Raw genomic sequence first — 12,139 nt, 5'->3', positions numbered from 1 at the left:
TGAGCAGAGGTCTGGGCAGTGTACTCTACTGCTACCACAGGTTCTTTGAATTTTTAGGTGTTTATTGGTCTCTGTCTCAGCTGTCTTCTCTCTTGACAGGTGACACCGCCGAGGGGCAACTGGCGCCATTCTTAGGGAGCCTGTCACTTTCCCTTCATGAGGCTGGCATAGCTTGAGATCTTTTCTTCTCTGTCTTGCTCAGGGCTTTGACTGATCCTCCCTGGAAACTTGGCCACACCTTGGCTTTCAGTATGCTGTGACACCCTCTGGCAAGATCTCCAGAGAGCTCTTAAATAACTTTCGCATGCTTTGTGGGGGTCTGCAGGAATCCCTGAACACATTATAAATTATACATTATAAAAAGTGACAGCAGCAGAGTTGCCATTTAAAATACAGCATGCCATGTCACATTTGAATCAGAACATATTTTTTTAGTGCAAGCCTGTACCAAATATTGCACGAAACATTTATACAAAACACACCCACCCACACTCACACACACACACACACACACACACACACACACACACACACAAACCTGAAAATAACTCACAAAAAACAAATTCACTTGCTGATTCAAAATTCAAATGCAACTGGGTGTCATATATATATATATGTGTATATATATATATATATATATATATATATATTTTTTTTTTTTTTTTGCTAAATCTGGAGAGGAGCTCAGTATAACCAGACTCAGATTCTCTCTTTATTTCATTACAGTAAAGCAACCTATTTGTTGAATCTGCTTCTGGGTTGCTGAGAGGGTAGCTTGCCAGGAGATAGTCTCCCAATGTCCAAAAATAAATAGAGCAAAAGCTTTTCCACTGCTGACATGACCTCCAACCTACCTAGCCTCAGATTTGCGGCTGCGCAAGGGAGCCTGAGATGTGCTTCTAATCACCTGTTGCCCTTCAGTCTCTCTCCTTCTACTAAATACCATTAATGAGATCAGAAAGGGTGGGCCTTGGGCTCTCCCTTCCCTGTTTGTCATTATCTATTTACTGACACTCTGGTAAGTGAGTGAGCCTGTCTGCCTTTTGCTAAGTTCATAAGAAATCTGGAGAAATGATAGGAAATCCTTTCTGACTCATCAAGTCCAGTAATTATTACTTTCGCTGTCTTGAAGTGATCAAGAGTAACAGCTCTTATTCACAGATTCATTGTTCTGTATAAAGTGTGTGTTATGTGCTAGGCACTTTTTTAGTTGCTGAGAAAACAGCAGGACACAAAAATGAAGTCATTCTTCTCGTGTAGCTATGAGTCTAGAGAACTGAGAACTCAAAGCTGATGAAGGAACCAGGCAGTGTCTGCGCTCCTCTTCTCTAATGTTAGCCCCTGATTCTACTTTGGTGGTAGAAGATTACAAGAAAAAGAGCTGTGAAGCAGGACTGGGGCCAGGAGCAAATCAGATTTGATATCTGAAAAATAAATGGTTGTTTTAAAACAATAACCTCCCTATATGGGTACCATCGAATCATTCATGTGCAAATGGCAAAACCAAGATATGGTTAGAAGGAGGATTTACTTTTTTTTTTTAAGCAATAATAGAAAGGAATTGCAAATGTTTGAGAATGTCAGAGAAGACAGAGAGAGTGTATAATCCTGGATGGGAATAAACCTTTGATAATTGTGTGTTGGTCAGCGTGTCCAACTCTTTGTGACCCAGTGGACTGAATTATGCCTGGCTTCCCTGTCCCTCTCTATCTCCTGGAATTTGCTCAAACTCATGTCCATTGAGTCAATGATACCATCCAACCATCTCATCCTCTGTCACCCACCTCTCTTCTTGCCCTCAATCTTTCCCAGCATCAGGGTCTTTTTCAATGAGTCAGCTCTTCGCATCAGGTGGCCAAAGTATTGGAGCTTCAGCATCAGATAATTGTATGAGACACAACTTAATTTCACCAGAACCGTAAATAACCTGGCATTTTTAGTGTGTCACACTTGGCTTTGATTCAGTTATCCACTGATGTATGCAAGGACTCTTTGTTGATTATGTACTAAGGACAGTGAAAGGTTCTGGTGCCATAACCATGCATGAAGCAATGCTCTCTGCCCTCAAAAGAGCTCAGGTAGTGAGTAAAAGAACCTGTAAACATTACAAAAATAATTAAAAACATGATGATGGTATGGAACAAGGTTGTTTAGTTACCCTGTTTACTTTGTGAGTTCAGATCAGTCTTCATAGAGATGGGGAATGCATGGGTTCCAATGTGAACTCAAAGCAATTTTCTAGCTGATGCATCCAGGAATGAAAGGTGTTTTGAACAAGATTAGCCTTTCCATACATATAGAGATCTGTAAGTAGTCCTGTAATTGCAAAGGGGGTATGATGACAGTTTTGTGGTGAAAGAGAAAATGAGCTACATAATGAGTTCAGAAATTTTTGTCAGTTATGAAGAGCCAAACACAACTTTTGAGCAGGAAGGTAATATAGAATCATCTATAAAAATGTGTCTCTTTTTCTTAAGAAAAATTTTACTCAGTTCTTTTAGTAACTTTTAAAAGTAGCTAATCTTTGCTATTTCCCATCAGTGAGGATTTTTCAGGTTGTAATCCATTTTCCAGAGAAACTCATTATCTGCATTCTTAAGAATCGGGGGGGGCGGGGGGGAGGAGAAATAAGGAAAAACATATTGCTGGATCAAAACATTTTATATTTTTTTGAAATGAGGCATCTTCTGCTCTCTGTTTCATAGCTATGGAGAAATGTCAGGCCTGAACTCTTTCGTGAGAGACCGCAGTGTGGTGCAATAGCTTTGGAACCAGACGAAAACATCTGTTCCACATGAAACCCTGTGCAGGTCACTTATCATCCTTAAGCATCAGTTTCCTCATCTGTAAAATGTGACTAGTAACCCTTTCCTCTCAAACTTAGTGAAAATGAGCCACATAAAGAGTTCATAATTTTTTTTGTCAGTCATGAAGAGCCAAACACAACTTTTGAGCAGGGAGGTAATATAGAATCATCTATAAAAATATGTCTCTCTCTCTTTTTTATTTTTAAGAAAAGTTTTACTCAGTTCTTTCAGTAACTTTCTTAAAAAGCTAATCTTTGCTATTTCCCATCAGTGAGTGTTTTTCAGGTTTAATGAGACTATATATATATAATGCAGATATAAATTAGGCAGGCAGATTATATTGGTTCCCCTCTGGATCAGACCGTAAAGAATCAGCCTGCAATGCAGGAGACCTGGGTTTGATCCCTGGGTCAGGAAGATCCCCTAGAGAAGGGAATGGCAACCCACACCAGTATTCTTGCCTGGAGAATTCCATGGACAGAGGAGCCTGGCAGGCTACGTATGGTCCATGGTGTTGCAAAGAGTCAGACATGACTGAGCAACTGACACTCACTCACTTTTTCTTAACCTAAATAAAAGTGTGTGTGTACACATACTGGAGCAGAAGATAGATTCCAGTCAGCAGACCTAAAGATAGGGCCATGATTGATGTAATTTCTCTTTTTTATGGATGATTTTTATTCCATCTTCTCTGTGGCCTTTAAAAAAGTTCATCTTTGCCATCAGTGACAGTTCTTTAGCTTACAGTTCTTTTCCCAAAGAAATACATTACCTGAATTTTTAGAGGTCAGGAAAAAGAAAACATAAGGAAAAACATATGTGTGTATGTATATATATGTATGTGTATATATAAACATGTATGTATTATATAATCTATGTAAGTATATAAATATAAGTACATGTGTGAGTTTTCAGTTTTCTTTTCTTTTCTTTTCTTTTTTGGTACTATTGGGAATGAGTACCAGCTAGGGGAAAGGAAGGAACAGGGTTAAAATATTGTTTTTTCTCCTACCCTGTCCATGAATTCCCTATATGTTTTGACTTACCTCTTAGCTTTCTTGGGGTTAACTGTGCTTAAACCATGAAGTCAGAGAATGATGTCAACCCCAGCCCCCACACAGGAACCCCCTCAAGCACACTTACACCATCTCTCTGCTCTCATGTGTCCCGGGAACCCAGAGGAGTCTTTGTTCTTCTGGGTGGGTGGGCTTCTTAGAGGTCATTAAGCCTGATGACCTTTGCCTCTAGCAGGCAGTATACACTGCCTGGCCATCAGGCCAGGATACTTGCTCCGTCACTTGTATGCAAAGACAGTCCTGGTCCTGTGACGCTGGAGAGCAAGGCTGCTCCCTGCATCCCTTGAAAGGGAAAGAATGATGAAAACCACTTGCACACAACGCCGTTCAGTCCTGAGAGTTTGGTTCTTGCCAAGGAAACACTTCACACCAATGTTTACTGGACACTTTAATATTCCTATTCAGAATGTGACATGTGAGCCACATTCACTATTTTCTTGACTGCTTCCGGATGTTATCAGTTGAGTCATCTCTATGCAGATAATATCATGAATATTCCTGTATGTAACTGCCAATTAGGAGCTGGTTAGAAGCTATAAATCAGAAGTCAGTCCATTATCCAGAGCAGCTGTGATGTGGTAGAAATAGCACCAAAATTGCATTTTTTGAAAGCTGGCTTTGAGTCCTAAATCTTCTCAATAATATAGTTGAGGGAGCTTAGGGAAAATGGGAAAGACTAGAGATCTCTTCAAGAAAATTAGAGATACCAAGGGAACATTTCATGCAAAGATGGGCTCAATAAAGGACAGAAATGGTCTGGACCTAACAGAAGCAGAAGATATTAAGAAAAGGTGGCAAGAATACACAGAAGAACTGTACAAAAAAGATCTTCACGACCCAGATAATCATGATGATGTGATCATTAATCTAGAGCCAGACATCTTGGAATGTGAAGTCAAGTGGACCTTAGAAAGCATCACTACGAACAAAGCTAGTGGAGGTGATGGAATTCCAGTTGAGCTGTTTCAAATCCTGAAAGATGATGCTGTGAAAATGCTGCACTCAATATGTCAGCACATTTGGAAAACTCAGCAGTGGCCACAGGACTGGAAAAGGTCAGTTTTCATTCCAATTCCAAAGAAAGGCAATGCAAAAGAATGCTCAAACTACCGCACAAGTGCACTCATCTCACATGCTAGTAAAGTAATGTTCAAAATTCTCCAAGCCAGGCTTCAGCAATAGGTGAACCGTGAACTCCCTGATGTTCAAGCTGGTTTTAGAAAAGGCAGAGGAACCAGTGATCAAATTGCCAACATCCACTGGATCATGGAAAAAGCAAGAGAGTTCCAGAAAAACATCTGTTTCTTGCTTTATTGACTATGACAAAGCCTTTGACTGTGTGGATCACAATAAACTGTAGAAAATTCTGAAAGAGATGGGAATACCAGACCACCTAAACTGCCTGTTGAGAAATCTGTATGCAGGTCAGTAAGCAACAGTTAGAACTGGACATGGAACAACAGACTGGTTCCAAATAGGAAAAGGAGTACGTCAAGGCTATATATTGTCACCCTGCTTATTTAACTTCTATGCAGAGTACATCATGAGAAACGCTGAGCTGGAAGAAGCACAAGCTGGAATCAAGATTGCTGGGAGAAATATCAATAAACTCAGATATGCAGATGACACCACCCTTATGGCAGAAAGTGAAGAGGAGCTAAAAGCCTCTTGATGAAAGTGAAAGAGAAGAGTGAAAAAGTTGGCTTAAAGCTCAACATTCAGAAAACGAAGACCATGGCATCTGGTCCCCTCACTTTATGGGAAATAGATGGGGAAACAGTGGAAACGCTATCAAACTTTACTTTTTTGGGCTCCAAAATAACTGCAGATGGTGACTGCAGCCATGAAATTAAAAGACGCTTACTCCTTGGAAGAAAAGTTATGACCAGCCTAGATAGTATATTCAAAAGCAGAGACATTACTTTGCCAACTAAGGTCCATCTAGTCAAGGCTATGCTTTTTCCTGTGGTCATGTATGGATGTGAGAGTTGGACTGTGAAGAAAGCTGAGCACCGAAGAATTGATGCTTTTGAATTGTGGTGTTGAAGAAGACTCTTGAGAGTCCCTTGGACTGCAAGAAGATCCAACCAGTCCATTCTGAAGGAGATCAACCCTGGGATTTCTTTGGAAGGAATGATGCTAAAGCTGAAACTGCAGTACTTTGGCCACCTCATGTGAAGAGTTGACTCATTGGAAAAGACTCTGATGCTGGGAGAGATTGGGGGCAGGAGGAGAAGGGGATGACATAGGATGAGATGGCTGGATTGCATCACTGACTCGATGGACATGAGTTTGAGTCAACTCCGGGAGATGGTGATAGACATGGAGGCCTGGCGTGCTGCAATTCATGGGGTCGCAAAGAGTCAGACACAACTGAGTGACTGAACTGAACTGAACTGAAGTAAGTTATTGAATCACTTTGTTTCCTTCCCTGTTAGAAGGCCTGGTAATACTCCTATCCCAGGGCAGTGAGAATATACATGGGGAAGTATATTTTGTCATATGTCATAGGTGATGCATTCTGTATTATATACTATGTATTGCACCTTACAGAGATATTATGCCATCCATCCTCTATTCTCAAACTCACTACAACCTGGTAATAACAGTCATTGTTTCCTGCCTTTTGTTAGAAACATAGTAACACTTAGATCACAGTGAAGACTCAGTGCAAGAATGTGTATGAAACAGCTTTGTGAATTATAAAATATGACATATATTATGAGTTTTATGTATCACTTTGATATTTTAAAGCATAATAGTGTACTTTTATATTATATACTCACATTATATAATATATGCAAGGTATTATTATACACTGTTATATAATAATATATATTAACAGATAATGTAGTTGTTTCTGATTTCTCTCACCTATCACCCTAGTATACTATTTATAATTACCCTTTTAAAAATTCTTAAAATCTACTTAAAAATTTAATTCCATTGTGATTAAAATCATGTTTTATACATGATTTATATATTTATAAAATATATTTTTTATATTAACCTCTTAAATGTTTTGAGAGTTGTTATATAGCCCAGAATATGGTTCATTCTGAATACATGTAATTAATTATATATTATATTACATTAATATATAACATCCATATACTACATTCTATATTATATACCAGGTTGCATTATTTATGCATAATTTCTTCTTTTTCTTCTTATTATTGTAAGCTAAGTACAATCTGATCATTGGATAAGGCAAAAATAATTTTACAGTAGCTTTTACCTTTTTAACCTCTTATATTAACCTCTTAAATGTTTTGAGAGTTGTTATATAGCCCAGAATATGGTTCATTCTGAATACATGTAATTAATTATATATTATATTACATTAATATATAACATCCATATACTACATTCTATATTATATACCAGGTTGCATTATTTATGCATAATTTCTTCTTTTTCTTCTTATTATTGTAAGCTAAGTACAATCTGATCATTGGATAAGGCAAAAATAATTTTACAGTAGCTTTTACCTTTTTAATAATCATATTGTTGATAAGAGAAAAATCTAGAGGGTTAGCATAATAAAATATGGGTTAATACTTTTGGAAGCTGTATGAAGGGAATAATTTTACTCATGGTGGCAGAATTGAGTGAGCAGAGAGATTTGTAGAATTATTTTGTTGGTTCTTGTCAAAACTGCTCCAAAAAGTAATGTTATTTAAAAAAAAAAAAACCCTACTCTTAAGTATTAAATAATTCCTATCTCTCATTGTCATGAAGATGGGTTAAATGAATTAGTTCTTCAGTGTTTTTCATTCATGTGATCTGCCTATCGGTGCATCTTCAGCTTGAGGGAACTTTGAATCAATTATTCTGGTGCACTCATTCGCGTGTAATGTGAGCTGTAATGTACAGACCTGGTGTTTGAGTCTTTATGAAGTTCCTTCCCCTTCCCAGGTTGTCTCTCCGCCAGTAAGGGACAGTTTCGAAAAACGGCAGCAGGGGACCATAGACCCATGCATGTTCCAATGTTATTTCAAAAACAAGAACACCTTTATTAAAATAGCTAACCGAAATTGTTGGAGAGTAAAACTGATGATTGGATGGCATCACCAACTCAATGGACATGAGTTTGAACAAGCTCCGGGAGCTGGTGATGGACAGGGAAGCCTGGAGTGCTGCAGTCCATGGGGTTGCAAAGAGTCGGACATGACTGAATGACTGAACGGATGACCAAAGTTTCTTTTGTCCATCGATCTACAAGAGCCTGGAAACTAGACATCGCCTTTGACACTTTACTTTCACTTCAGTGCTGACTGCCAAGAGCAGTCAATTTGTCTGTCTGGAAATATGCACGATCCATCCTCTTTCAGTCTTTGCTCTGAACACCTAACCCTGGTTGTCATTGCCTCTCATCTGGTCCCAGTAGTCATCTAGCAGGAGCTAGATGTCTCATCTACTCTGTTCCCCTTAGTGCAAGTGATCTTTTCACAATGGAAATGTAAATATGTCAACTGCAACCTCCACTCCTTCCCTTCACCATCCTTAAGCCCTTTAAAAGCTTCTCTTTCTTCCTAGCTTTAGTTGCTCAGTCGTATCTGACTCTTTGCCATAACATGGACTGTAGCCCACCAGGCTCCTCTGTCCATGGATTCTCCAGGCAAAAATACTGGAGTGGGTTGCCATCCCCCATCCCCCAGGGCATCTTCCTTACCCAGAGATCAAACTTGGGTCTCCTGCATTGCAGGAAGATTCTTTACCATCTGAGCCAAAGTCCTAGATCTCTCTTCCTAGGATAAAAATAAAAAGCTTTAACTCAATTTACAAACCTTTGGATTGTCTGCTCATCTACCTGAGTCTTACCTGCACTTTGCTTTCCTCTTTCTGCCCTCAAGCAACCCTTATTTTTCCCAGTTGCTCCAAAGTACCAAGATCTCTTCCCTTCAGCCTTCCAGTTTTTACACAGTCTTCTCCCTCTGCCTAGAATATCCCCACTCAACCCCCTTTGTATCTGGCTAATATCTATTTATCCTTTATATTCCCACTCATCTGTCACTTCCACAGAAAGTGATACTTTTAAACACCCAAGACAATTCAAATCCCTTTGTTAATGCACTCACATAAGTAACTTAGTAACTCTAATTACCACTGGATTTCATTCCATTAATATCTGTTCCCTCTAGCAATTATCATAGGCAGCAATTGGTAGGAATCCAACTATCCCTACTTACCATGTACATTTTCTCCAGGATGAAATACAGGGTCTGATTGGGACAGAGCCAGGGCACTCTCAAATGTACTCAAAAATGGGTTTAAAATTAAAGTTTAAGAGGAAGGATGTTTTTCTCAATTTGCTGTTTGTTATTACCAACCTCTAACTTATTAAGATCCTAAATCTACCTCTTTTTCCTTCAGATTTAACAGATGAAATATTTTCCTCCTAAAGTTAATTGCTTTTGTGTAATTTTCATTAATTTTCGTAACTGGGCTTTCAGTTTCCTAGCTGGTAGAATTCATTACAAAGTAGCTTTTTAAATAAAATCAAGTATTTTGTTGAAGGAAGGAGTTCCTACTCCAGTTCTGCCACTTACTATATGACCTTGAGGAAAAAAATTCATTCTCCTTGGAGAATAGCTCCAAATTCATGGGACTGTGGTAGCAATCGGATACAACCATGTGCATCAAAGACCTAAAATAGTGTTTGCTATAGAGTAGATGCCCAATGTGCTCATGTTTCTCTCTTGAATCAGGAAGTCCCCTGTGTTCATTTGCCATGGCTTCATTTAAATAGAGCAGAGCATCTCTCTTAACTGCCTACCAGCAGTTAATTCCTGAAACCTTTGTGATTTGCCAAGAAGTCGTGACGTGCCACTTCCCAGAGAATATTTTTATATCCATTGTTGTGTTATTTTGGACCTACATAAAGAGGTTTCGTGTCTTTGGGGGAGTTTATTAGGAGATGTTCAGTGGGTTCATCCAAGACGTGACAAGTAGAATGGGGCAGGAGACCATGTGCAAGCTGCAGCGAGAGCAAGCCACTCTGTTTCAGGTGAAAGCCCCCCTCTTTTGTTTCCATGAGACTTCAAGGGAAGGCTCTGCAGTGGTATTTATTTGGTTTATGGTAACCTCTCAGATGTACTGCATCTGCTTTGCAGTAAAGGATGTGGGGCTCCCTTCTGGTGACTTGCCGCCTGTCGCAGACAACAGGCATGTTTGTCCTCCTTAGCTTTGATCTTTGTCGCCTGGTATCTAAATGAAGCCTTTCTTGTGCCTTCAAAGCTAAGTGACTTGTTTGGCTTCCAATTACAAAACAGCTCTGCTCCTGCTATCACCGGGGTACCCTGATCCTCACTTCCATGCTAGCACTGCAGAAGCCACAAGGAAATGTAACTCCTATGTCAAAATCAAGTAGTGTCAGCAAGAGGAGGGAACTGGGGCTTCCTGGGGTGGTGCCTGCCTGGAGATTCCATTTACCTGGTGATGCGATCTGGCAGCTGAGCTTTGACAGAGAAGTAGACAAGGTAGAGAGGTAGACAAGGGAAGAAGAGGCCATACAAAAGATTGCCATTGTTATACCAACATGGCTAAGGACATGAATGCTAGATTTAGACAGCCTGGAATCTAGCTGTCCTAGAATCTAGTCAATTGTGATAAATTCCTCAAGTTACCGACAAAGAGGTAGAAGTAGACATTGGGATTTGGTTTTAGGAATCAGAACCAGAGTGGAAACGGGAGAGACCATTTCATCTGGACACTACGTGACACTGATAGAACTGAACATCGCTGCTGTTAGTAGACAAAAGGTAGTGTTCACTCACTCTGTATCTAGTGGTGTGTTGAGCAATTTATTTGTATTTTCCCATCCAATTTTCTCAAAGAAATGTGCAAGCACCATCATCACCTTTCATGAATAGACATGAAAACCAAGACTGGCAACTTGGGGAATTTATCACAATTGATAATTATTCACATTCCAGGCTGTTTATATGACAAAATAGGATTTTTGAGCAAATTTTATTAGTTGGTTTTACAATTCTTTATGTTTTTTCTATTGGAATTCTAGTACATTTAATTCTCCCTTTTCCAAGTTCTTCTTTTCTAAATTTTACAGCTTTCTTGGAGAAGGTATTGGAGAAGGCAATGGCACCCCACTCCAGTACTCTTGCTTGGAAAATCCCATGGACAGAGGAGCCTGGTAGGCTTCAGTCCACGGGGTCACGAAGAGTCAGACACAACTGAACGACTTCACTTTTACTTTTCACTTTCACTTTTCACTTTCATGCATTGGAGAAGGAAATGGCAACCCACTCCAGTGTTCTTGCCTGGAGAATCCCAGGGACAGCAGAGCCTGGTGGGCTGCCATCTATGGGGTCGCACAGAGTCAGACACGACTGAAATGACTTAGCAGCAGCAGCAGAGTGGAGAAACTAGTTTATCGCTTCTGTTTTATTTCTCCCAGTGAATTTTCCATGTGAGAGTTTCCCTTTAACAAAGAAGTGATTCATTTTTCCTGCTCCTCCAGACATATTGCAATGTCATCTCATTAATGTCTCGGTGATATTATATACCATATATCTGACTGACAAATATGCAATATTCTGAATTTTCTCAAATTTATTTTTAGACACACCTGAGTGACCTATTCTTGTCAATAAATTTGAATTCTTTATACTAGACTTCTTTTTTACATATACAGATTTAAATAAGGCAAAGTCCTTTTATGTTCATTCACACTGATACATTTTAAGTTTAATACAAATGACAATGTACGAGACATTAGAAAAATAGAAAGACATTAAATAATGGCAGATAATCAAAAGATGGAAAAATACAAGGATAAAAGGAAGAGAAAGAAAGGAAGGAAGAAGTTAACTTTCCTTTCGCTCTCTAAAGCAAAATATGAGCTCAGAATTTTCATGTTTGTTTACAGCATGTGAGTATGATATAAATTCTGTGTCAACATTCCATATATCAGTGGTTCTCAAAGTTTTTATTTAGGACTCTGTTACATTCTTAAGCAAAATTAAAGGCACTAAAGATATTTCATTTATATCTATTATGATTATTGATATTAACTATATTCAAAAAATTTTAAAGATTTTTAAAAATTACTATTTATCAATTTATTTTTTAAAATGATAAATCTATTATACATGAACAAAAATAACCTACCTTTATCAATAATCAATATATTTTCTAAAATAAGTTTTTAAAGTTTTACTGAAAAGAGTGGCATTGTTTTACATTTTTGTAAATCTCTTTAATTCCTAGACTAATAGAAGACAGCTGGGT

Source organism: Ovis aries, chromosome 9 (assembly GCF_016772045.2).
Source record: "Ovis aries strain OAR_USU_Benz2616 breed Rambouillet chromosome 9, ARS-UI_Ramb_v3.0, whole genome shotgun sequence".
Taxonomy (NCBI): Eukaryota; Metazoa; Chordata; class Mammalia; order Artiodactyla; family Bovidae; genus Ovis; species Ovis aries.
This window is presented reverse-complemented; position numbering follows the sequence as displayed.